We start from the raw sequence: 27,893 nt of genomic DNA on the forward strand, positions 1-27,893 counted from the left end.
AGAGTTCAAGTAACAGACACATCTCAACATCAACTGTTCAGAGGAGACTGCGTGAATCAGGCCTTCATGGTCGAATTGCTGTAAATAAACCACCACTGAAGGAGACCAAAAAGAAGAAGAGACTTGCTTGGGTCAAGAAACACGAGCAATGGACATTACACCTGTGTAAATCTGTCCATTAGTCTGAGTCCAAATTTGAGATTTTTTATTCCAACCACAGTGTCTTTGTGAGACGCAGAGAAGGTGAATGGATGATCTCTGCATGTGTGGTTCCCACCATGAAGCATGAAGGAGGAGGTGTGATGGTGTGGGGTGCTTTGCTGGTGACACTGTCGGCAATTTATTTAGAATTCAAGGACACTTAACCAGCATGGCGACCACAGCATTCTGCAGCGATACGCCATCCCATATGATTTGCACTTAGTCGGACCGTCATTTGTTTTTGAACAGGACAATGACCCAAAACACACTTTCAGGCTGTGTAAGGGCTATTCGCCCAAGAAGGAGAGTGATGGAGTGCTGCATCAGATGATCTGGCCTCCACAATCACAAGACCTAAACCCAATTGAGATGGTTTGGGATGAGTTGGACTGCAGAGTGAAGGAAAGGCAGCCAACAAGTGCTCAGCATATGTGGGAACTCCTTCAGGACAGTTGTAAAAGCATTCCAGGTGACTACCTCATGAAGTTTGTTGAGAGAATGCCAAATGTGTGCAAAGCTGTCAGTAAGGCAAAGGGTGGCGACTTTGAAGAATCTAAAATATAAAAAATATTTTGTTTTATTTAACACGTTTTTTGGGATACAATGTAATTTCATGTGTTATTTCATAGTTTTGATGTCTTCACTATTATTCTGCAATGTAGAAAATAGTAAAAATAAAGAAAAACCCTTGAATGAGTTGGTGTCCAAACTTTTGACAAGTACAGTATATATATATATATATATATATATATATATATATATATATATATATATATATTGTTGTGGTTACCAGATTCGCAAACCACCATTCAGGTCCCTTAGGTGAGGTATCTCGGTAAGTGCATGTGTAGTTAGGCCCAAACCCGTTGTCTAGTGGGAATACATGTCATTTATACGTGCTGCGACTCTTCAGGATAGCCGTTTTTCTTTTACTATCTTTATTTTGGACCAACCGCCATGATCACAACCACAACATCAACCACCGACCACAACCACCGCTTCACCACAACCGCCATGACCTTTACCGTCACAACTCGCCACCATCGCATCACCGTCATCTCGCGCCACTCATGGGCACCGATGCTGGACTCGTGTAGGGCGCACGTTGACCAGCGTGTACAAAATCACGGATTTTCTGCTTCAAAAACGGATCGAAAACGACACACGCCCACTTTTTGCCGTCCAATCGGTGAGCGAGGGGCGAATTGGCCCGCCCCAGGGCGATCGATATATGCAAATTTGTGGATCAAAAAGCCTTCACGCCCACTTTTCTCGGGCCAATGGGGAGCGAGTTGAAGGGCCAAAGGGAGGGAGTCAAACGCGAAGTTACGGGGGGATAAAAGGACGGTGTTCGTCAGTCAAAGGAGTCGTAAAAGTCGGAGCGAGAGAGTCAGCAGAACGAGAACGAGGAGTCGCAAACAAGAACGGACAGAGAGTCAAGACTTCGCGGGCGGTGGAGCTGCTCGTCGTGTGCGTTGGAGTCGGAACGGAGGGGACGGAGCTGTGGAGAGGCGGCGAGGGCGGACGAGGGGGTGCTCGCGTCGTGCAAGGAGCTGCGCGCCCGAGGGAGGCCGGCAGCGCGACCTGGCCGAGGTGGAGACGCTCGTCGCACATTATAAAGATCCTCTATACCCCGAGCATCAGCAACCCCCTCCTGTTTCCCCCCGCGCTGAGATAGTGCGACCAAGGGGGCCCCGTTCCCACTCCCTGCCAGGCACTGTCCACGAGGCCCGCGGGTTGCGGGGCCATCGCCGCTCCGCGTCTCATCACCAGACGGGTAGGCCCGACCAGGTCTCGGCCCCAGGCCTACCTCATTCTTGAGGGTATTTTCTTTCCTTGGTTTTGGGTATGTGTTGTCGGCGCCGTCTGTGAAGTAGAATTGTATAAGTGTTGCCGTGTGCTCGGTAGTCGGTATTAGCTCTGCACTGTGTTTTCACTTTTATGTTTGCTTTTTGTGTAAATGGAATTGTGTTTTCTTTTTTGTGTGCATTTGGTGGAATTGTATTTGTGTGCTTCCCGTGTGCCGCGAATAAATGTGCTTTATTGTTGAACTGTTCTCCCGCTTCGCTTCGTCTTTTCCTCCATTGAATCCCCATCTTGCTTCACGTAAAGGGTTGGTAGTGGGCTGAATACGCCCGATAATTAATCGAACCGTCGAGGTCGACGATAACACCGCTCGGTTATTCTGATAGTACGGAACGGGTCGCTTAAGTGGCCCGTGTCCGAAGTCGACCTGCGGCGAGGTGCGATCGCCCGGTCTACCCTCCGCGTGGGTACTTAGGTAGTTCGAATTTGGCGAGCAACCCTATCCCACGCGGGGGCTGATTGGCTCGATCGCGGTGAGACCGAAAGGTCCACCCGTGACTGGTTCCCGGCGTTAGTCCGAGAGGGTCACGACTGGATTGTCCGTCCGGTGGGCGACGTGCCGCGATTCGAGTTACGTGGCCGTCGCACGCCGGCGGGCGCGAAGACCGCAACACTGGTGTCAGGTCGTGCGATACAAATCCATCGCCCTCCTCGCGGCACTGGTATCGGAGAACAGGAAAACGGGCTGTCCTGTCTCCGGCTAAATTCACGGGAATCGGTCCAGGGGTGAGAGAAGCGACCCCCGATTCCCTCCAAATTACGAGCGAGCAAATTAACCCTTCACGAGAAGCAAGATGGCGTCTCAAGGCGAGCGGGAGCCGGGGGTACAAGAAATGGATGTAGAATGTGTAGGATCCATGGTCCAGGATGAAATCCCCGTGCAGGAAATGTTGATTGTGCAGGAACACGGACTCGCCCAACTAAACCCAGAACCTGAAATGGGTGCGGCAGCGGCCGCAGTGTATGACACCTCCCCCCCCCTCTCCACCAAAACCCTTGCTAAAACGGTTCAGCTGAGTGCATCCAACATGGCCCAGCTATGCGCCATGCTGGCGGCAATGAACGAAAAGATGAATGCGAAAATGATCGAAAAAATGGATGCAGATACAAACGAAATGAAAGACATGAACAAGCAAATGAATGAAGTGAAAACGACGATGGATGCGAATACACAGCAAATAAACGGAATGGAAGCAAACATGAAAGAAGAAATGAAAGAGCTGCGGGGTGAGACGCAGAACATGGGCCGATGCCTGCAGGCGGGCATGAAGGCCGTGACCAGGGAGCTGGGAATGGCGACTTCACGTGTGGGAGCAAACGAGCTGGGTGGGGGTGCAACGGCTGACAGGCCCGCGGTGGAGGCGGGTGAAAAAATAATTCGTGGAACGTGTTGGGCGAGGGTCGCGACGGTGACCAAGAGGGAAAAATTAAATGGGGAGACCAAAACGTGTGAGACGAGACACGAGGTGACGACAACAGAAATAATAGTTGAGACAAGGGAGGTAAAGGGTGAAGAGTTGGCAGAGACACGGGAGATGGGAACGATAGAGGGAAGACTACACGATGAAGACGGGGTAAGTGACGCGCACGCACACACGGAGGTAGTGGAGGACAATGGGGTTGAGCTCGCGGAGCGTGTTGGGACCCGGTGCGAGCACCTGGATGGCCTCCTCCAGGAACGAGGGAGGAGTATGCCCCCTTGAGGGCGAGTCACGACCAGGTGAGTTTGGTCGTGCTTTGCGAGGTTGAGGGGACGAGTGCTGTGGACGGGTGCACGGAGAGCTTGGGGGGTGTAGAGGCCCCGGAGACCCTTGTGGGGACACAAATCCCCAGTGTGGTTGTCCCTGTGTGTGTGGTGCAAGGTGTGAGTGCGGCACCGTGTGTGGAAGCGACCCCGTGTGTGAGTGGTGTGGTGGCGATGGTGCCAGAGTGCGTGCTTCCCAGCACGCCGGGTGTGGATGGGGCACCGTGTGTGAGTGAGGCCGTGTGTGTGAGTGAAACGGCCAGTATGAGTGAGGCACCACGTGTGAGTGGTGTGGTGGCGATGGTGCCGGAGTACGTGCTTCGCAGCACGCCGTGTGTGGATGAGGCACGGAGTGTGAGTGAGGCACCGCGGGTTAGTGCCCCCGCGTGTATGAGTGAGGGACGTTGTGTGGAAGAGACCGCGTGTGTGAGTGTCGCCGTGTGTATGAGTGAGGTACCGCGGGTGAGTGCCCCCGCGTGTATGAGTGAGGCACGGTGTGTGGATGAGGCACAGCGGTTGAGTGCCCTCGCGTGTGTGGGTGAGGCACCGCGGGTGAGTGCCCCCGCGCGAGTGAATAGAGCACCACGTGTGAGTAGTATGGTTTGTGTGAGTAGTGAGGCACGCGTGAGTGAACGGCCGTGTGCAAGGTCGTTGTGTGCCAGGGAGACCGTGTGTGTGAGAGAGCGGTATGAGAGGGAGATGTCGGTTGGCATGCGGGAGCACGCAGCCGCGTCTCCCCGTGTGAATGTGATGGTGTGGACTGTGTGCGTCGTGACACGCAGGTATGCGTGTGTGGAATGGCGACGGAGACGGCGACAGAGGAGAGAAAGCCGAGTAGCGGCTGTAGCTATTTCGTGGACCGTGCCGGGTTCACCCAGCAGTGAGCACGCGGTTCGTGCTGTGCAACGCACGAGACCACCACGTGCTCGCTTGCGAGAGTGAAGTCCCGGTCCGGAAACGCACGCGGTGGATTTGCCGATCCCGCGGACGGACAAAGTTAGGCAGGTAAATGGATTTGGACCGGACGGGTTCTCCACGCGATCGTGTGTGTTAAGCTCCAACGGGCAAAGCACATGTGTTCGCGTGGGGAACCCCTCGAGACGTGTGGCTTGTGTTTTTTTTTTATGCGCACGGTGACGTCATGGCTGCACGTGGGGTTGGAATCCGGCAGGAGGGGTATCTCTGCCGGATGGTACCGTCCAAGGAGGGACGAGGAACACGTGCAGCTGCATGACGTCACGGGCAGGTGTAAAGTGCGCGAGCTCTGAGTTGCCGCGCAGGTGCTGCGCATGAAAAAAAAAAAAAAAAACAAGCCTCACTTTCGGGTGCACAGGATTCCTGGGCACAGGATGGAAACTAGTTAGGGGGAAGGGTTAGCTTAGCTAGACCGACTTCATGGGGCAGGGGTAAGTCCTCATGGAGTCCGTGGAATGGATAAGGTAGAGGGATTGTAGCGAGATTTAGGTTGGGAAATAAAATGATTTATTTGGAGACAGTGACAGACCTGTGAATGTGTAGAGGGGACGTAGCTTAGCTACGTAGGTTAAAAGGAACGTGCTGTAGTTTAAGGGACGACGTGGGAGCACGAGCTAGTTAGGGGAGGTAGTTAGAAGGATGGCAGAGTTCAGTGGTGTGTGTGTTGAAGAGTTGGTGAGTTGTGAGGCATGTGCATGTTGAGTGAGTGAGGCCAGCGGGTCTGTGTGAATGGAGTGAATGGGGAATGCATGGTGCGATGAGTGATTGGGGGGAGGAGTGACTCCCGCCCAAGGGACCCCGGGGTCAGTGTAGATTGAGTTAGCTGGGTTAGTCAAATTGAAAAATGGAGGTCGTTTTGTTGTTGGTGGGAAAGTAGGCTCGAGACCCATTTGGAGGGGTGCAGGAGCCCTGTTGACGGGCTTGGGAGCGTGGCTGCGAAAGGTGAGTATCGCTGAGTGGGTACCCCGGGCACCAGGCTAGTCGGCCGCGGTAGGCCATGGGCCCATGGGGGGCCGGGATAGAGTAGTGGGCACGGGTGCGCCTGCTTGGTGCGGGGGCCCGGGGCGCCATTAGCCGCGTGGGCAGTGCAGTGGGCACGGGTGACCCTCGGAAAGGGGCCCGGGAGGCCGGCCTGCCACGTGTGCGTTTCAGGGGAGGTGCCATGGGGGGCACTCCCCGGTGTTAGGGAGCTGGTAGGCTCGGAGGCAGTGTAGTGCCCGGGGGTGCCATAGCGGGAGAATCGGCAGAGGGTCGTGCCTGCCAAGGGAGCCACGTGTCCCAGCCAGGAGACCGTGTGAGGGCACGGAGAGAAAATTGGGGGGCGAGGCCCGAAATTGTGAGGACACCAACACAGGCGACGGGAATCTGGGTTGTTAGAACCAATAGTTTAAGCGAGAGGCGCTTGTTGAAAGCCCCGGGGTAGTTTAAGAGTTAATGGTTAGGGTAGATTAGGAGATGTACCCCTCCGCACCATCCATCCCCTCGCTGTCGTTGTGGGCCGCTGGACCCACTTGGTGTTAAGATCGCCGAACTCTGGGGAGGCCATTCTGGGGCTTCGTTGGGCCTCGACACAGGACGTTAGCTCTCCCTTATTCCCCTCCGGGAAGGGAACGTAGGGGTTGGGAGTAGGCTAGGTGACAGAATAGGTTAGCCGAACAAAGACGATAAAGGGGGTTAGGGGACGATTTATAGTGGGGAAGTAAAAATAAAAAAAAATAAAAAAAAATAAGTTGGGGCTAAATTGGGGTTTGACAAATTAAGGGAGTGGGTATGTACAGTGACAGGCAAAGGCGATAGGTTGGGAGGGAGACAGGTAGGTAGGTCCGAGCCCGCCTTCCAAGTGGCCAGCACCACCGCACTCCCTCCACCAACCTCCATTGAACGGCAAAGGCTGGCCAACTTCATCGGCTGGCGTGTTTGTCTTCAAGGCGGAGGCCGGCCAACTTCATCGGCAGCTGTGTGCTGCAAGGCCTGTGCCGGCCAGTTCAGCTGCTGGCTGTTTTTCTTCGAGGCCTGTGCCGGCCAGTTTGTCTGCCGGCTGTGTTTGCCTGCAGCGGCCTTCTTCTGCGGGCTGTGTTTGCCTGCTCACCTTTGCCATGCCATGCCCACTGCCCCTGTTCTCCAGCCCCGTTCAATTTTTGCCCCCCCCCCTGTTCATTTCCATGTGCGCCAGGATCTGAAAGCAACAGTTTGCAAGCTGCGAGAACTGCCCTGTTGGCAGCTACAACACGGGCCTGCAGTGGCGGCCCGTGCACCGTGTTTGTGTCCATGCATCCATTCGTTGTGCTCATTGCGTGTGCCACTTGAGCTGGCACGGAGACTGCGTTTGTGCAGCCCATGCACCGTTGTGGCTCACTGCATTCAGTTCAAACCGTTCATGCATCCATTCGTTGTGCTCATTGCGTGTGCCACTTGAGCTGGCACGGAGACTGCGTTGTGCAGCCCAAGCACCGTTGTGGTTCACTGAGTTCAGTTCAAAAGGGAAGGCCTTGGACTGCGTGTGAGCAGCCAGCCACGTTCCCTGTCACCTGCATTGTTTGAGCCAGAGACTGCATGCGGGCAGCCTGGCTCCCTGCTAACTGCTTTCTTTTTGCAGAGTCAATGATCCTGGGCCATGGTTTAGTGTAAAATTTGTAAGTTAAGGTAAGATGTACTGTACATATGAGTGCGCCCCCGGCATGTATGTCTTAGCGCCGGCAATTTTATTTAAGTCGTCCGTGTGAGTGAGTTTGTTTAGGTAGTTACGCAGCCCTCAGGTTATTTATTTTGGGGACACGAATACCATGAATGTCGCACTCAGGGATCCGTAGGTAAAGTGTACTAGGGGAAAACTACACATGATGGCACACGAAAATTTGACGACTCGGGACGAGTCTGTAAAAAGGGAAGGGGGTAGTGTTGTGGTTACCAGATTCGCAAACCACCATTCAGGTCCCTTAGGTGAGGTATCTCGGTAAGTGCATGTGTAGTTAGGCCCAAACCCGTTGTCTAGTGGGAATACATGTCATTTATACGTGCTGCGACTCTTCAGGATAGCCGTTTTTCTTTTACTATCTTTATTTTGGACCAACCGCCATGATCACAACCACAACATCAACCACCGACCACAACCACTGCTTCACCACAACCGCCATGACCTTTACCGTCACAACTCGCCACCATCGCATCACCGTCATCTCGCGCCACTCATGGGCACCGATGCTGGACTCGTGTAGGGCGCACGTTGACCAGCGTGTACAAAATCACGGATTTTCTGCTTCAAAAACGGATCGAAAACGACACACGCCCACTTTTTGCCGTCCAATCGGTGAGCGAGGGGCGAATTGGCCCCGCCCCCAGGGCGATCGATATATGCAAATTTGTGGATCAAAAAGCCTTCACGCCCACTTTTTCTCGGGCCAATGGGGAGCGAGTTGAAAGGTCAAAGGGAGGGGGTCAAAGGCGAAGTTACGGGGGGGATAAAAGGACGGTGTTCGTCAGTCAAAGGAGTCGTAAAAGTCGGAGCGAGAGAGTCAGCAGAACGAGAACGAGGAGTCGCAAACAAGAACGGACAGAGAGTCAAGACTTCGCGGGCGGTGGAGCTGCTCGTCGTGTGCGTTGGAGTCGGAACGGAGGGGACGGAGCTGTGGAGAGGCGGCGAGGGCGGACGAGGGGGTGCTCGCGTCGTGCAAGGAGCTGCGCGCCCGAGGGAGGCCGGCAGCGCGACCTGGCCGAGGTGGAGACGCTCGTCGCACATTATAAAGATCCTCTATACCCCGAGCATCAGCAACCCCCTCCTGTTTCCCCCCGCGCTGAGATAGTGCGACCAAGGGGGCCCCGTTCCCACCCCCTGCCAGGCACTGTCCACGAGGCCCGCGGGTTGCGGGGCCATCGCCGCTCCGCGTCTCATCACCAGACGGGTAGGCCCGACCAGGTCTCGGCCCCAGGCCTACCTCATTCTTGAGGGTATTTTCTTTCCTTGGTTTTGGGTATGTGTTGTCGGCGCCGTCTGTGAAGTAGAATTGTATAAGTGTTGCCGTGTGCTCGGTAGTCGGTATTAGCTCTGCACTGTGTTTTCACTTTTATGTTTGCTTTTTGTGTAAATGGAATTGTGTTTTCTTTTTTGTGTGCATTTGGTGGAATTGTATTTGTGTGCTTCCCGTGTGCCGCGAATAAATGTGCTTTATTGTTGAACTGTTCTCCCGCTTCGCTTCGTCTTTTCCTCCATTGAATCCCCATCTTGCTTCACGTAAAGGGTTGGTAGTGGGCTGAATACGCCCGATAATTAATCGAACCGTCGAGGTCGACGATAACACCGCTCGGTTATTCTGATAGTACGGAACGGGTCGCTTAAGTGGCCCGTGTCCGAAGTCGACCTGCGGCGAGGTGCGATCGCCCGGTCTACCCTCCGCGTGGGTACTTAGGTAGTTCGAATTTGGCGAGCAACCCTATCCCACGCGGGGGCTGATTGGCTCGATCGCGGTGAGACCGAAAGGTCCACCCGTGACTGGTTCCCGGCGTTAGTCCGAGAGGGTCACGACTGGATTGTCCGTCCGGTGGGCGGCGTGCCGCGATTCGAGTTACGTGGCCGTCGCACGCCGGCGGGCGCGAAGACCGCAACAATATATATATATATATATATATATATATATATATATATATATATATATATATATATATATATATATATATATATTTGCATGTGTATAAATGTACACACACACACACACACACACACACACACACACATCAGACACACACACACATCAGACACACCTGACTGTTATTGTGAGCATTGCTGTGGATTACGTCTCAAATGGTGAAACCGCATAATCTGCAAAGAGCAATCATCCGTCTGCCACCCAGACGATTGTTCCCGCAAATGCAAACCATTCAACCAGAAGGCACGTGATGTGATCGGCAGAGAAATCAAAGCAAGTGGAGTGTGACGAGCACTCCCCCGATCTCCATGATGGACGGTTGCTCTTTGCAGTTTGTGAAGTTTTACCGTGTGAGACACAATCCACGGCAATGCTCACCATAACAGTCAGGAGGTGTGTCTGATGTTTAAATGACGAATGTGGTCATTATTGGTTAGATATTTATCGGTATGCCATTCTGATGAGGGCAAACAAGCCTCAAATCGGGATAGGCAGTTCCATTTGATGATTAACTGATGTTGACCACATAATCTTTGTCTGTTTAATAGAGTCGCTTGGCTGAAGCCTCTGAATTGAAGGTGACACTTTGGTGTAGGACTGTGTCCAATGGAGACCAGGGGAGTGCTCATCACACTCCACATGTTTCAATTTACCCACCGATAACATTACGTGCCTTCTGGTTGAATGGTTTGCATTAGTAGGAACAATCATCTGAGTGGCAGATGGATGGTTGTTCTTTGCAGATGATGCAGTTTGAACATGTGAGACATAATCTGTGGCGATGCTCACCATAACAGTCAGGAGGTGCTTTTGATGTATAAACGACGATTGTGGTCATCATTGGTTTGATATTTATTGGAATGCCAGCCTGATGAAGGCAAGCAAACAATTCCAAAATCTGGATAGGCAATCCCAAAATCAAACAATCCCAAAATCAAAATCCATTTGATGTTTAACTGATGTTGACCATGTAATCTTCGTCTGTTTGACAGTCACCGACCGAAGCCTCTGGATTGGAGGTGATGCTTTGGTGTAGGATTATGTCGAATGGTGACCGGGAGAGTGCTTGTCACACCCCACATGTTTTCGTTATATCCACCACTGGTCATAAATTTTAGAACACCCCCATTTTTCCAGGTTTTACTGAAATTTAAGCAGTTTATTGTTTCAATGCACTCTGAAATTAAAGCAAGAACCAATAAACAATTGCAGATAAAAAAAGAAATCATGGAATTGTTTTGTTGAACGAAATTTAATCTAAATTTTTAACTCATCAAAGTAGCCACCTTTTACAGATATAACAGCCGAACATACTTGTGGCATTCTTTCTACAATGAAAATCAAATATTGTTCGAAAATTTCTTCTCAACACTGTTGCAGAAGTTCTCACAAATGTGTTGCACTTGTAGGTTTCTTTGCTTTCACCCTTCTGTCCAGTTCATCCCAAACCAGCTCGATGGGGTTTAAGTCTGGAGACAGTGCTAGCCATTTCATGATTTTAAGCCTACCATCTTGTTCTTTTCTTCCAAGGAAGTTCTGACAGAGCCTGGAGGTATGTTTTGGGTCGTTATCCTGCTGTAGGATGAACTCCTGACCAACTAAGCATAGACCAGAGTGTATTGCATTGTGCTGCAAAATGCTGTGGTCACCCTTTTGGTTCAGGATGCCAGTCACTCTGTGCAAGTCGCCGACTCTGGATCCAGAAAAACAGCCCGAGATCATCACACTTCCTCCTCCATGTTTGACATTTGGTGTCACACACTGAGGAACCATCCTTTCGCCTACTCGATGGAGTACAAAAACCCTGCGTGATGAACCGAAGATTTCAAATTTTGATTCATCGGTTCATAAGACCTTCCACTTTTCAGTCATCCACTGGCGGTGCTACATGGCCCTGGCAAGCCTCTTTTTCTTATTTTGCCATCTTAATAATGGCTTTCTTACTGCCACTCGACCTGTCAAACCTGGAGCTTGAAGTCTTCTCTTCACAGTTGAAACAGACACTTCCTTACTTCGACCAGTGTTAAGCCGTGCTTGAAGCTGCTATCCTGTGAGCCGCCTATCACGCAAGCTGTTGAGTCTCAGAAACTTGTCTTCTGATTGTGGTGTGGCTTTGGGTCTGCCAGACCTCTTCATGTCAGAGCTTCCTCTAGTTTCCAAGTGCCTTTTGATGGTGCAGGAAACTGTACTCACTGACACCTTGGCTGCTTTGCAATTTCTCTAAAGGAAAGACCTACACTTTTAAGGGTTATAATGATCTGTCTGTCTTCCTTTGTTAATTGTCTTTTTCTCGCCATTATGATAGCAATATACTACTTCCTGCAGTGCAATGTTGTCCAAATAATGCTTCAGAGGGTGCAGCAACACAGTCTGTTCCAACACTGCTTTTATACAGACAGAGGGTTTGCAATGAATCAACAAAAATTGGGACACCTGTAGGAATTGTTTGCATCAACTTTCAAGGCTTAATTTACTTCCATTGTTGCAGAACAGCTGCAGTTGCGAACCCATTACTTGTTCCGTGAAAAGGGCCTTTTTTAACAACTCTGAAATTTACATTATTTTTCAGTTTTTGGAAACTAAACTGCTTTTTTAACCTCTGGCAGTTTACCGTTTCGCTTTGTACCATTTCAGGTTATTCACTGGACTTGAACTGGTTAAATTTCAGTAAAAACTGGAAAAATGGGGGTGTTCTAAAACTTTTGACCAGTAGTGTGGAAAAAAAAATATATATATATATATATATATATATATATATATATATATATATATATATATATATATATATATATATATATATATATATATATATATATATATTGTTACGGTATTCGCGCCCGCCGGCGTGCTGACGGCCACGTAACTCAAATCGCGGCACGTCGCCCACCGGACGGACAATCCAGTCGTGACCCTCTCGGACTAACGCCGGGAACCAGTCACGGGTGGACCTTTCGGTCTCACCGCAATCGAGCCAATCGGCCCCCGCGTGGGATAGGGTTGCTCGCCAAATTCGACCTACCTAAGTACCCACACGGAGGGTAGACCGGGCGATCGCACCTCGCCGCAGGTCGACTTCGGACACGGGCCACTTAAGCGACCCGTTCCGTACTATCGGGATAACCGAGCGGTGTTATCGTCGGCCTCGACGGTTCGATTAATTATCGGGCGTATTCAGCCCACTACCAACCCTTTACGTGAAGCAAGATGAGGATTCAATGAAAGAAATGACGAAGCGAAGCGGGAAACAGTTCAACACAAAACACATTTATTAGCGATGAACGGAAAGCGCACATATACAATTCCACCAAAAGCACATAGAAAAGAAGAGAAACACAATGCAATTCCACCAAAAGCACATAGAAGGAAAAGAAACACAATGCAGAGCTAATACCGACTACGCGAGCACACGGCAACACTTATACAATTTTACTTCACAGACGGCGCCGACAACACATACCCAAAACCAAGGAAAAGAACACCCTCAAGGATGAGGCGGGCCTGAGGCCGAGACCGGGTCGGGCCTACCCGTCTGGTGATGAGACGCGGAGCGGCGATGGTGCCTCAACTCCGCGGGCCTCGCGGACAGTGTCTGGTAGGGGGTGGGAAAGGGGCCCCCTTGGTCGCACTATCTCAGCGCGGGGGGAAACAGGAGGGGGTTGCTGATGCTCGGGGGAAAGGAGGATTTCTACTCTGTCTCGAGTCCCGCGACGAGCGTGTCCACCTCGACCAGGTCGCGCCGTCAGCCTCCCTGGTGTGCAGCTCCCGGCACGACGCGAGCACCCCCTCGTCTGCCCTCGCCGCCTCTCCACAGCTCCGTCCTCTTCGCTCCGACTCCAACGCACACGACGACGACGACGACGACCAACAACCAATTCTTCCTCTTCCCAACTCCACCGACTGTGAAGTCTTAACTCTCTCTACTGACGAACGCGGTCGCTTATATAAGCCCCGTGGCTTCGCCTTTGACCCCCTGCCTTCGACCTTTCACCTCGCTCCCCATTGGCCCGAGAAAAAGTGGGCGTGAATGCATTTTGATCCATAAATTTGCATATAGCGATCGCCCTCCAACGCCCTGGAGGCGGGGCCAAATCGCCCCTCGCTCACCGATTGGACGGAACAAAAGTGGGCGTGTGTCGTTTTTGATCCGTTTTTGAAGCGGAAAATCCGTGGTTTTGTACACGCTGTTCGGCGCGCGCCCTGCACGAGTCCAACACCGGTACCCACAAGCGGCGCAAGAACGGTGGCGATGCGACGGTTGCGAGGTGTGACGTGAAGCGGCGCCGCGGTGGGTGGTTGATGTTGTGGTTGGTGGTGGTAACAATGGCGGTTGGTCCAAAATAAAGATAGTAAAAGAGAAACGGCTATACTGAAGAGTCGCAGCACGCATAAATGACATGTATTCCCACTAGACAACGGGTTTGGGCCTAACTACACATATACTTACGGAGATATCTCACCGAAGGGACCTGAATGGTGGTTTGCGAATTTGGTAACCACAACAATATATATATATATATATATATATATATATATATATATATATATATATATATATATATATATATATATATATATATATATATATACTGAGCCTGCTGTGTGCTCCACTTACACAACTTGAATGAACGGGTTGCGTTACAGTCTTTCGTAACATTCCAGCAACATATATGATTGGTGATGGTTGACTGCACTCATTGTGTGATTTTTTTACAGGTCGTGCTTTACACGTTCTCTCGCCTGATTCGTCGCACTACGAGTCGTGAGCAGAGAGCCAATCTGAAGTTTCTTACCAAGCTTGGCAAAACACCTTCCGAATCCTTCCCAATGCTGCAGCAAGTCTACAGGGAAGAAACGATGTCGTGTACACGTGCATTTGAATAGCACAAGAGGTTCAAGAGGGACGGGAGGAGGTTAAAGACGATCCACGGTCTGGAAGACCTTCAACGAGCAGAACGGTGGACAACATCGAGCGTGTGAAGCAGATGGTGCGCGCAGATCATTGACTCGCGGAGCGGATGATTGCCGAGAAACTTTCCATCAACAAGGACACTGTCTAGAGAATCATCACTGAAAATCTCTAAATGTGCAAGGTGTGCGCAAAGATGGTCCCCAAGCTGTTGTCCGAGGACCAGAAACAGCAGAGTCACTGTGTCAAGACATTATCGAGCGCCTCGAGGACGATCCAGACCTGCTCGGGAGAGTCATTACTGGTGATGAATCATGGATAATATAATTCGATCCCAAGACCAAATGGCAGAGTCGTCAGTGGAAAAGTCTGGCATCAGTAAGACCAAAGAAAGCAAGGATGTCGAAGTCGAAGGTTAAGGTGATGTTCATCGCATTTTTTTGACATCAAGGGCATCGTCCACTTCGAGTTTCTACCACAGGGTCAAACAGTGAATCAATACGTGTACATGGAGATCCTCCGGCGCCTCATGAGATCAGTCCGGAACAAAAGGAGGGATCTGTGGGAGAACAACGCCTGGGTGCTCCACCATGACAACGCCCCTGCTCACAGTGCCTTAAGCATCTGACAGTTTCTGGTGGAGAGGAACGTGCCAACTCTGGAGAAACCCCCATATTCGCCGGACTTGGCCCCTTGTGATTTTTTCCTATTCCCCAAGCTCAAGGGGGTGATCAAGTGGACCCGATTTCCTGATGTGGAGGCAATCAAAAGGGCCGTGATGACAGAGCTCCGGAGGATTCCAGAAGAAGCCTTCCGGGGGTGCATCGAAGCGTGGAAGAAGAGGATGGACAAGTGTGTGAGACTGGAGGGAAACTATTTTGAAGGGGACAAGCTGTGATTTCAATATGTTTTTTGGAATAAAATTTCTGTGAAGTCAGTCCCATGACTTTTTGATGGACCTTGTATGTATGTATAAAGATTGCAATTGTGAAAGTAAATATAATGATATATATATATATATCTATCTATCTATCTATCTATCTATCTATCTATCTATATATATATATATATATATCTATCTATCTATCTATCTATCTATCTATCTATCTATCTATCTATCTATCTATCTATCTATCTATCTATCTATCTATCTATCTATCTATCTATCTATCTATCTATCTATCTATCTATCTATCTATCTATCTATCTATCTATCTATCTATCTATCTATCTATCTATCTATCTATCTATCTATCTATCTATCTATCTATCTATCTATCTATCTATCTATATATCTATCTATCTATATATATATATATATATATATATATATATATATATACATACAGAAAAAGATTGCCATTGTAAAAGAAAATATAACAGATTTATATTTACATTGATTAAAATAAATATATATGTAAACATATATAATATGTTTAGCCAATAATATTGTTGTGGTTGACGAAATTCACAAACCACCATTCAGGTCCCTTAGGTGAGATATCTCTGTAAGTATATGTGTAGTTAGGCCCAAACCCGTTGTTTAGAGGGAATAAATGTCATTCATGCGGGCTGCGACCCTTTTAGATAGCCGTTTTTCTTTTACTATCTTTATTTTGGACCAGCCGCCATTACTACCACCACCAACCACGTCTCAACAGCCATCACACAACAACCACCAACCACAACGCCGCTTCACAACAACAGCCACGACCTTTACCGTCACAACTCGCCACCATCGCATCACCACCATTCTTGCGCCACTTGTGGGCACCGATACTGGACTCGTGCAGGGCGCGCACCGAGCAGCGTGTTCAGAAACATCACAGACTTTCCGAAGAAAACGGATCAAAAACGACTCACGCCCACTTCTGTTCCGTCCTATCGGTGAGCGTGGGGCGATTTGGCCCCGCCTCCAGGGCGTTGGAGCATGGTCGCCATATGCAAATTCATGGATCAAAAAGCATTCACGCCCACTTTTCCTCGGTCCAATGGGGAGCCAGTTGGAGGTGAAGGGTCGGAGGTAAAGGGTCAAAGGTGGCGGGGCGAAGCCACGGGGGATATAAACGGCCGCGCTCGCCAAACAGTTCAGTTCGGAGGGGAGAAGTTCGCAGTTCGAGTTCGCGGTTGGGAGTTGTTGGTGGAGCTGGGAAGAAGTGGTACTAGTCAGAGTGAAGAGGACGGAGCTGTGGAGAGGTGGCGGCGGCGAAGGCGATCGAGGGGGTGCTCGCGTCGGAGTCGGGGAGCTGCGGAGGCCGGCGGCGCGACCGAGGTCGAGGTGGAGACGCTCGTCGCGGGACCCGAGACAGGGTAATATCCTCCTCCCCCCCGAGCATCAACAACCCCCTCCTGTTTCCCCCCCGCGCTGAGATAGTGCGACAAGGGGGCCCCTTTCCCACCCCCTACCAGACACTGTCCGCGAGGCCCGCGGAGTTGAGGCGCCACCGCCGCTTTGCGTCTCATCATCAGACGGGTAGGCCCGACACGGTCTCGGCCCCAGGCCCGCCTACCCCCCTCATCCTGGAGGGTGGTTCTTTTTCTTTTGCTTTGGGTATCTGTGTTGTCGGCGCCGTCTGTGAAGTAAAATTGTATAAGTGTTGCCGTGTGCTCGGTAGTCGGATAGCTCTTCATTGTGTTTCTCTTTTATATTTGCTTTTTGTGTAATATTGTGTTTCTTCTCCTTTTACATGTGCTTTTGGTGTAATTGTATATGTGTGCTTCCCGTTCATCGCGAAATAAATGTGAGTTATGTTGAACTGTTTTCCCGCTTCGCTTCGTCTTTTCTTTCATTGAATCTCCATCTTGCTTCACGTAAAGGGTTGGTCGTGGGCTAAAACGCCCGATAATTAATCGAACCGTCGAGGCCGACGAATAACACCGCTCGGTTATCCCGATAGTACGGAACGGGTCGCTTAAAGTGGCCCGTGTCCGAAGTCGACCTGCGGCGAGGTGCGATCGCCCGGTCTACCCTCCGTGTGGGTACTTAGGTAGGTCGAATTTGGCGAGCAACCCTATCCCACGCGGGGGCCGATTGGCACGATCGTGGTGAGACCGAAAGGTCCACCCGTGACTAGTTCCCGGCGTTAGTCCGAGAGGGTCACGACTGGATTGTCCGTCCGGTGGGCGACGTTCCGCGATTCGAGTTACGTGGCCGTCCGCACGCCGGCGGGCGCGAATCCGCAACACTGGTGTCAGGAGTGGGATATAAACTCATCGCCCTCCTCGCGGCACTGGTATCGGAGAACGGGAAAACGGGCTCTCCTGTCTCCAATTAAATTCACGGGAATCGGTCCAGGGGTGAGAGGAGCGACCCCCGATTCCCTCCAAATTACGAGCGAGCTAAATTAACCCTTCAAGAGAAGCAAGATGGCGTATCAAGGCGAGCGGGAGCCGGGGGTATTAGAAGTGGATGTAGAATGTGTGGAATCCATGGTCCAGGATGAAATCCCCGTGCAGGAAATGTTGGTTGTACAGGAAAACGAACTCGCCCAACTGAACCCAGAGCCCGAAATAGGTGCGGTGGCGGCCGCGGTGTATGACACCTCCCCTCCCCCTCTCCACCAAAACCCTTCCCCAACCCCTGCCGAAACGGCTCACCCAAGCGCACCCGACATGGCCCAGCTATTCACCATGCTGGCAAAAATGAATGCGGAAATGACAGCGAAGATGAATGCGAACATGAACAAGCAAATGGACGAAGTGAAAACGAGGATGGATGCGAGTACACAACAAATGAATGCGGAAATGAAAAAAGAAACTAAAAAGCTGCGGGGTGATACGCAGAACATGGGCCGATGCCTGCAGGCGGGCATGAAGGCCGTTAGCAGGGAGCTTAAAATGGCGACTCCACGTGTGGGAGCGAACGAGCTGGGAGGGGGTGCAACGGCTGTCGGGCCCGCGGTGGAGGCGGGTGAAAAAATAATTCGGGGGACGTGTTGGGCGAGGGTCGCGGCGGTGACCGAGGGGGAAAAATTAAATGGGGAGACCAAAACGTGTGAGACGAGACACGAGGTGACGACAAAGGAAATAAAAATAGTGGAGACAAGGGAGGTAAAGGGTGAAGAGTTGGCAGAGACACGGGAGACGTGAACAATAGAGGGAAGACTACACGATGAAGACGGGGTAAGTGACGCACACACACACACACGGAGGTAGTGGAGGATAATGGGGGTGAGCTCGCGGAGCGTGTAGGGACCCGGAGCGAGCAGCGGGATAGCCTCCTCCAGGAACGAGGGGAGGGAGTATGCCCCCTTGAGGCGAGTCACGACCAGGTGGGTTCGGTCGTGCTTTGCGAGGTTGAGGGGACGAGTGCTGTGGACGGGTGCACGGAGAGCTTGGGGGGTATCGAGGCCCCGGAGACCCTTGTGGGGACACAAATCCCCAGTGTGGTTGTCCCTGTGTGTGTGGTGCAAGGTGTGAGTGCGTCCCCGTGTGTGGAAGCGACCCCGTGTGTGAGTGGTGTGGTGGCGGTTGTGCCGGAGTACGTGCTTCCCAGCACGCCGTGTGTAAAAGGGGCACCGCAAGTGGAAGAGGCCGTCTGTGTGGATGAAACGGCCAGTGTGGATGAGGCACCGCGGGTGAGTGCCCCCGCGTGTGTGAGTGAGGGACGGTGTATGAGTGAGGCACCGCGGATGAGTGCCCCCGCATGTGTGAGTGAGGCACGGTGTATGAGTGAGGCACCGCGGATGAGTTCCCCCGCATGTGTGAGTGAGGCACGGTGTATGAGTGCCCCCGCGTGTGTGAGTGAGGCACGGTGTATGAGTGAGGCACCGCGGGTGAGTGCCCCCGCGTATGTGAGTGGTGTGGTTGGTGTGAGGAAAATGGCACGAGTGAGTGAACGGCCGAGTGCAAGGGAGACAGTGTGTGTTAGAGAGCGGTATGTAAGGGAGATGTCGGTGGGCATGTGTGAACATGCAGCCGCGTCTCCCGGGGTGAGTTTAATGGTGAGGTTTGTTAGCGTCGTAACACGCGGGAGTGCGTGTGTTGAATGGCGACGACGACGGCGACAGAAGAAAGAAAGCCGAGTGGCGGCTGTAGCTGTTTCGGGGACCGTGCCGGGTTCACCCAGCAGTGAGCACGAGGTCCGTGCTGTGCAACGCACGAGGCCCCCACGTGCTCGCTTGCGAGAGTGAAGTCCCGGTCCGGAAACGCCAGAGGTGGATTTGCCGATCCCGCGGACGGACAAAGTTTAGGCAGGATTTCGGATTTGGACCGGACGGGTTCTCCACGCGATCGTGTGTGTTAAGCTCCAACGGGCAAAGCACATGTGTTCGCGTGGGGAACCCCTCGAGACGTGGGGCTTGTGTTTTTTTTTTTATGCGCACGGTGACGCCATGGCTGCACATGGGGTTGGAATCCGGCAGGAGGGGTATCCCTGCCGGATGGTACCGTCCAAGGAGGGACGAGGAACACGTGCAGCTGCATGACGTCACGGTCAGGTGCAAAGTGCGCGAGCTGTGAGTTGCCGCGCTGGTGATGCGCATGGAAAAAAAACCAAAAAACAGCAAGCCTCACTTTCGGGTGCACAGGATTCCTGGGCAAGGGGTGGAAGACCCCTTGACCGGGGCACAGGATGGAAACTAGTTAGGGGGAAGGGTTAGCTTAGCTAGACCGGCTCCATGGGGCAGGGGTAAGTCCTCATGGGGCCCGTGGAATGGATTAGGTAGAGGGATGATAGCGAGATTTAGGTTGGGTAAATAATTTTTGGGACATTTGAGAACAGTGACAGACAGTGAATGTGTAGTGGGGACGTAGCTTAGCTACGTAGTGTTAAAAGGAACGTGCTGTAGTTTAAGGGACGACGTGGGAGCACGAGTTAGTTAGGGGATGTAGTTAGGAGGATGGCAGAGTTCAGCGGTGTGTGTGTTGAAGAGTTGGTGAGTTGGTGAGTTGTGAGGTGAGTACTTGTTGAGTGAGTGAGGCCAGTGGGTCTGTATGAGTGGAGCGAATGGGGAATGCATGGTGCGATGAGTGATTGGGAGGAGGAGTGACTCCCGCCCAAGGGACCCCGGGGTCAGTGTAGAGTGAGTTAGGGGGTTAGTTAAATTGAAAAATGGAGGTCGTTTTGTTGTTGGTGTGAATGTAGGCTCGAAACCCATTTGGAGGGGTGCAGGAGCCCTGTTGACGGGCTGGGAGCGTGGCTGCGAAAGGTGAGTATCGCTGAGTGGGTACCCCGGGCACCAGGCTAGTCGGCCGTGGTAGGCCAAGGGCCCATGGGGGGCCGGGATAGCATAGTGGGCACGGGTGCGCCTGCTTGGTGCGGGGGCCCGGGGCGCCATTAGCCGCGTGGGCAGTGTTGTGGGCACGGGTGACCCTCGGAAAGGGGCCTGGGAAGCCAGCCTGCCACGTGTGCGTTTCAGGGGAGGTGCCATGGGGGGCACTCCCCGGTGTTTAGGGAGCTGGTAGGCTCGGAGGCAGTGTAGTGCCCGGGGGTGCCATCGTCGGAGAATCGGCAGAGGGTCGTGCCTGCCAAAGGGAGCCACGTGTCCCAGCCATGAGACCGTGTGAGGGCACGGAGAGAAAATTGGGGGGGCGTGGCCCGAAATTGTGAGCACACCAACACAGGCGACGGGAATCTGGGTTGTTAGAACCAATAGTTTAAGCGAGAGGCACTTGTTGAAAGCCCCGGGGTAGTTTAACAGTTAAATGGATAGGGTAGATTAGGAAGTGTACCCCTCCGCACCATCCATCCCCTCGCTCTCGTTGTGGGCCGCTGGACCCACTTTGTTATAGATCGCTGAAGTCTGGGGAGACCATCCTGAGGCTTCGTTGGTCCTCGGCACAGGACGTTAGCTCTCCCTTGTTCCCCTCCGGGAAGGGAACGTAGGGGTTGGGAGTAGGCTAGGTGACAGAATAGGTTAGCCGAACAAGGACAGTACAGGGGGTTAGGGGACGATTTATAGTGGGGAAGTAAAAAAAAAACCATAATAATAAAAAAAATAATAATAATAATAATAATAATAATAAAAAAATAAGTTGGGGCTGAATTGGGGTTTGACAAATTAAGGGAGTGGGTATAGACAGTGACAGGCAAAAGCGATAGGTTGGGAGGGAGACCGTAGGGTAGGTCCGAGCCCGCCTTCCGAGTGGCCAGCACCACCGCACTCCCTCCACCAACCTCCACTGAACGGCAAAGGCTGGCCAGCTTCATCTGCTGGCTGCGTTGCTGCAAGGCAAAGGCCGGCCCACTTCATCGGCAGCTGTTGTTTTGCTGCAAGGCCTGTGCCGGCTGGATCGTCTGCATCTGCTGTGCTGCAAGGCCTGTGCCGGCCGGATCGTCTGCAGCTGTTTTCTGCAAGGCCTGTGCCGGCCAGTTCGTCTGCCGGCTGTGTTTGCCTGCAGCGGCCTTCTTCTGCGGGCCGTGTTTGCCTGCTGCCTTTGCCATGCCATGCCATGCCCACTGCCCACGTTCACCAGCCCCGTTCAATTTTTGCTTTGCCCCCCCTGTTCATTTCCATGTGCGCCAGGATCAAGGCAACAGTTTGCAGGCTGCGAGAACTGCCCTGTTGGCAGCTACAACACGGGCCTGCAGTGGCGGCCCGTGCACCGTGTTTGCGTACATCCATTCATCCATCCATTCGTTGTGCTCATTGCGTGTGCCACTTGAGCTGGCACGGAGACTACGTTTGTGCAGCCCATGCACCGTTGTGGTTCACTGCGTTCAGTTCAAACCATTCATCCATCCATTCGTTGTGTTCATTGCGTGTGCCACTTGAGCTGGCACGGAGACTGTGTTTGTGCAGCCCATGCACCGTTGTGGTTCACTGCGTTCAGTTAAAAAGAGAAGGCCTTGGACTGCGAGTGAGCAGCCGGCCACGTTCCCCGTCACCTGCATTGTTTGAGTCAGAGACTGCATGTGAGCAGCCTGGCTCCCTGCTAACTGCTTTCTTTTTGCAGAGTTCAGTGATCCTGGGCCATGGTTTAGTGTAAAATTTGTAAGTTAAGGTTAAGATGTACTGTACATATGAGTGCGCCCCCGGCATGTCTGTCTTAGCGCCGGCAATTTTATTTAAGTCGTCCGTGTGAGTGAGTTTGTTTAGGTAGTTACTCAGCCCTCAGGTTATTTATTTTGGGGACACGAATACCATGAATGTCGCACTCAGGGATCCGTAGGTAAAATGTACTAGGGGAAAACTACACATGATGGCACACGAGAATTTGACGACTCGGGACGAGTCTGTAAAAAGGGGAGGGGGTAGTGTTGTGGTTGACGAAATTCACAAACCACCATTCAGGTCCCTTAGGTGAGATATCTCTGTAAGTATATGTGTAGTTAGGCCCAAACCCGTTGTTTAGAGGGAATAAATGTCATTCATGCGGGCTGCGACCCTTTTAGATAGCCGTTTTTCTTTTACTATCTTTATTTTGGACCAGCCGCCATTACTACCACCACCAACCACGTCTCAACAGCCATCACACAACAACCACCAACCACAACGCCGCTTCACAACAACAGCCACGACCTTTACCGTCACAACTCGCCACCATCGCATCACCACCATTCTTGCGCCACTTGTGGGCACCGATACTGGACTCGTGCAGGGCGCGCACCGAGCAGCGTGTTCAGAAACATCACAGACTTTCCGAAGAAAACGGATCAAAAACGACTCACGCCCACTTCTGTTCCGTCCTATCGGTGAGCGTGGGGCGATTTGGCCCCGCCTCCAGGGCGTTGGAGCGTGGTCGCTATATGCAAATTGATGGATCAAAAAGCATTCACTCCCACTTTTCCTCGGTCCAATGGGGAGCCAGTTGGAGGTGAAGGGTCGGAGGTAAAGTGTCAAAGGTGGCGGGGCGAAGCCACGGGGATATAAACGGCCGCGCTCGCCAAACAGTTCAGTTCGGAGGGGAGAAGTTCGCAGTTCGAGTTCGCGGTTGGGAGTTGTTGGTGGAGCTGGGAAGAAGTGGTACTAGTCAGAGTGAAGAGGACGGAGCTGTGGAGAGGTGGCGGCGGCGAAGGCGATCGAGGGGGTGCTCGCGTCGGAGTCGGGGAGCTGCGGAGGCCGGCGGCGCGACCGAGGTCGAGGTGGAGACGCTCGTCGCGGGACCCGAGACAGGGTGATATCCTCCTCCCCCGAGCATCAACAACCCCCTCCTGTTTCCCCCCCCCCCGCGCTGAGATAGTGCGACAAGGGGGCCCCTTTCCCACCCCCTACCAGACACTGTCCGCGAGGCCCGCGGAGTTGAGGCGCCACCGCCGCTTTGCGTCTCATCATCAGACAGGTAGGCCCGACACGGTCTCGGCCCCAGGCCCGCCTACCCCCCTCATCCTGGAGGGTGGTTCTTTTTCTTTTGCTTTGGGTATCTGTGTTGTCGGCGCCGTCTGTGAAGTAAAATTGTATAAGTGTTGCCGTGTGCTCGGTAGTCGGATAGCTCTGCATTGTGTTTCTCTTTTATATTTGCTTTTTGTGTAATATTGTGTTTCTTCTCCTTTTACATGTGCTTTTGGTGTAATTGTATATGTGTGCTTCCCGTTCATCGCGAAATAAATGTGAGTTATGTTGAACTGTTTTCCCGCTTCGCTTCGTCTTTTCTTTCATTGAATCTCCATCTTGCTTCACGTAAAGGGTTGGTCGTGGGCTAAAACGCCCGATAATTAATCGAACCGTCGAGGCCGACGAATAACACCGCTCGGTTATCCCGATAGTACGGAACGGGTCGCTTAAAGTGGTCCGTGTCCGAAGTCGACCTGCGGCGAGGTGCGATCGCCCGGTCTACCCTCCGTGTGGGTACTTAGGTAGGTCGAATTTGGCGAGCAACCCTATCCCACGCGGGGGCCGATTGGCACGATCGTGGTGAGACCGAAAGGTCCACCCGTGACTAGTTCCCGGCGTTAGTCCGAGAGGGTCACGACTGGATTGTCCGTCCGGTGGGCGACGTGCCGCGATTCGAGTTACGTGGCCGTCCGCACGCTGGCGGGCGCGAATCCGCAACAATATTAATTGAAGAATTTCCCTCACTAATATTAATAAATTTATTGTTATATTAAATGCATTGCAATCGGAACTTGTTTACATGAAAACCAAGTAAACTTAAAGAAAAGGTGATGATGGAGTCTAAAGACATTCTCACAATACCTGATTAAACAATCAGCCAAATATCCTTTGTTTAACGTGATGGAAAAAACCTTCTCAACACGTTCCACAAAATCATCCTTTACTGAACAAATTCTCACAAATCTAAGTCACTGAAATGAAAAGACATTGGAACCCATTTTAATTGGTACATTGCTACCTGGAAAGGTGTACAAGACTACAGGGAAACTGAAATCATCAACTTTATGATCTACACTTGTACTAAAGCCATTCTGTCTGACTCGAACCAACACATCCAGATATGCAGCAACTGTACAATCATTTCCACTCCTGTTTGCAATCAGGCTCTCTGTATAAATCTTGTGAAGCTGCCTATCAAAAAAAATACTTAACCACACAAATATCATCTAATAATGACATGTATGAGATAATTTTTTTATAGCAAATCCTAGGTTTTTTTCTCCTTCATCAGTTTCTGCATAAATGAGAATTCACAGAAAATAAGAAAAATGTCTGCAAGTAGGGGGGCTGCAATTCCCACCCATGGGAATACCCTTAACCTGTTGAATCATTATCCCACAAACACAAAATTATTAAATTTAATTAACAGCATCCTTAAACACCTGTTTATCAAAACAATGAAAACTTGAGTATTTCTTTTTCGAAAAGAATGTTCTACCAAACCTGACAGATAAAAAGTTATTAAAAGAGTTAAAAACCTTGTCAATCACTTTGAAGAGTGAATCACTCACTCATACTAAATCCAAATTTGTATACAAAGTTTAAAAATGAAAAACTTCAACCGATTTGATATTGAGGCATCGAATTCTATCTAAGAACTCTAAAGAAGAATTAATGCTCGAGAAAGTGTTAACACCAGAATTCTTCTCAATTGCTGAACAATATTTCCTGAACTGTTCTCTAACAACTTGGAAGCCTGAGTTAATGATAACCGATAACTGTTTGGTGGAACATTGCCTGGCATCCTCTATAAACCTATACTTGTATGGGTTCTTATGAAGCTTAGGGATCCAGAAAAGCCGAGGAATACAAACATTTACCTCTTCACATTTAATACCGAAATTATTTCCTTAAACTTCCTGATGCTCAGAAATTATTTCCTGGAGTGACTTATGACAAGGAACATATTTCTTGGCATATGTGCTATTTCCTCGATTCGTGAAAGTAACAGTATCAATGCCTAACTCTCTTAATAAAAGCTCTACATAGTTTTTTTTTTTACAAACAACAAAATTATTCGCAGCCTTATCCGCTGGAGCTATTATATAGCTATCATGGAGATCCCGAATGTGTTTACGAACACTCGGCTTGTTCAACACCGATTTAGACCGACCCAGTGAAAGGAAGCCCCCACTACTAAAAAAACTTAATCCTATTATCCAGGACTTCCACAACTGTTAAACCATGTATTAAAACTGTTTACAGAAAACTTAAACTGTTTACAGAGAATTAATAGACATACATTCTGTGCAGATAAACAAACAGACAAATAGACCCAAATGCAATACCTTCTCATCTAGTGAGGGTAAAAATAGTTCCTCTTTCCTCAAATTCTTCCAAATCTTGACAGAAAATGTCAACGTCACGTCAATGACTAAATTCATTGATTGAGTGGTTGCTTAGTGAAACCTCCCCTGCAGGTTTCCTTGTGTACATTTATGTGGGCAATACATACCTTGTGGTTATAAAGTGTGCTTTGCAAACATTTCCACAGTTTCAATGTTACGTCATATTTCTTGAATTATTTTCATTTGTGTAGGAGGTTGATTATATATATATATATATACTTCAGAATAGACCCAATTTGATAGAGAAATATTGGCCGATCTCTGCGTTATCACGAACCTTATTCCTGCTCTTCACACCTAACATCACAGGTAAACATTTATTCTTGAGATTCTTTCATCCCCAAGTTTACTTCTAAGTTTGTTTATGAGTGAGTTGAGTGTCATGATGGAGAGTGAGTGTTGCAGTATTGGAATGTATTTTATTTACATCCATTAATTTACTTCCTTTTAGATGAGGAGTTAGTGACACAGGTTGTGGAGTGTGTCCATTGAATGTCAGTAAAAATAGAGTTTTCCACTTGGCTGTGTGCTGATATAGAGTAAATTCTGCATCCAGTAATACAAAGCACAATGTGATTGTACAGGTGACATTTTACAGACAATGAGGCTGTCGCTCGTCACCGTTTGTCTGTCTCTTCTTCTATTCCTCCACACCATGAGTGAAGCTCACCCAGTGTCTGATCATGCAGCTCTTGCCCATCTAAGGTACCGCACACCACGTCTTAATGTATGTTTTTCACTTTTACATGATCCCATCCCTATATTCCATCCATCCATTGGGACCATACTCTGTGCAAAGCGTTGTTGCTGCTTAAGCAGTCTCCTTGGCTATTGGGCACAATCCTGGACGGGTCGCCACTCCGACACAGTATACCAGCATGCTGGCACTCATTTTGCCGACCTCAAGAAGGATGACAGGTCGAGTTATAACCCCACCTGGTATTAATTCAACAGCCGAGTGGGATTTGAACTCAGGATCCTAGGGTCCCAAGCCCACCACTTTAACCATTAAGTCAACACCAGGCATACATTCGATTACTACTTCGTTAACAGCCCCAATTATTTCCATCTTCTTGTGGGGTCGGCTAGAAAACTTTTTTGGCCCAAGCCTTCACAAACCGGCTGGCATGGCCTGATTTTCGACCGGAGGAGATTTGGACAGGAAGTAGTAATTTTTGTTCAGAGTGCCGGTGATACCTGCCTATGCTTCACGAAATAAACCACCATTTGAAGCACCGATGGTCTAAAAGCAATAATCTGAGATTGAACCCTGCAAAATGTGTCAAATTGGAAATTTCATTTTTGCATTTATGCGAGATCCTGCAAATGAGAGCTCGGAAACCAAGAGCTCAAAAATGTATCCACGGCAAAAATTTTGGGTGTTGACATTTCAAACTAGAACGGTACTCGAAGAGTGCAGTCTCAACTAGCGCGTTCATTCTGAACAAAAATACCATCGTTAACTGAATACACTACTATTATAGCCCGTGTACCCGTATCATCCATGCAACCCATGATGTCACATAGTTTATTGGCATGGTTGATGAACGTCATCAAATTAATTCTTCACTCGCATCCGGTCATACATCAGAGAGATGAAGTTTCAGATTTTTTGGATAAAGATTTCCATTCAACCAATTATGGCTGAAATACTTCACCAATGACATCATCGTTATCACCCTATATACTCAATGGGAAGTTGATGACAAATGCCAAGTTTGAAATTTTTTTTCATTGAGCGTTTTTGGAGAAAATTATGTCCAAATCTTTTCCTTCAATCCAGTGTGGCTGCCATACCATGTGACCGATCACATCAGAGTTAGCAATAAAAATCTTCTTCAAGGGGAGTCAGTCCCTCCTGTGTTTAAAGATTCACATCAATGGAAGAGACCAACTGAAAGAGCACCTGGTGGAGCACATACCTCTGCCAGGCTGAAC

At 50.4% G+C, this 27,893-nt stretch overlaps 1 long non-coding RNA gene across 3 annotated transcripts in view; it reads left to right on the forward strand.

Moving 5' to 3' along the window:
• Window positions 1–1,543: 1,543 nt before the first annotated feature.
• Window positions 1,544–27,893, forward strand: part of LOC147025853 (uncharacterized) — a 31,044-nt gene continuing 4,694 nt past the window's right edge. The window contains exons 1-2 of one of the 3 annotated variants that reach the window (XR_015058028.1): window positions 1,544–1,978; window positions 26,540–26,660. This is a non-coding gene — a long non-coding RNA (uncharacterized LOC147025853). Of the gene's footprint in view, window positions 1,979–6,697; window positions 8,686–14,072; window positions 15,185–26,539; window positions 26,661–27,893 lie in introns of those variants that run through there. The other 2 variants (XR_015058027.1, XR_015058026.1) reach the window with 2 other exon arrangements.

This window comes from Eptatretus burgeri, chromosome 5 (genome assembly GCF_056783735.1).
Source record: "Eptatretus burgeri isolate ZD-2024b chromosome 5, Ebu_testis_v1, whole genome shotgun sequence".
NCBI classification, from domain to species: domain Eukaryota; kingdom Metazoa; phylum Chordata; class Myxini; order Myxiniformes; family Myxinidae; genus Eptatretus; species Eptatretus burgeri.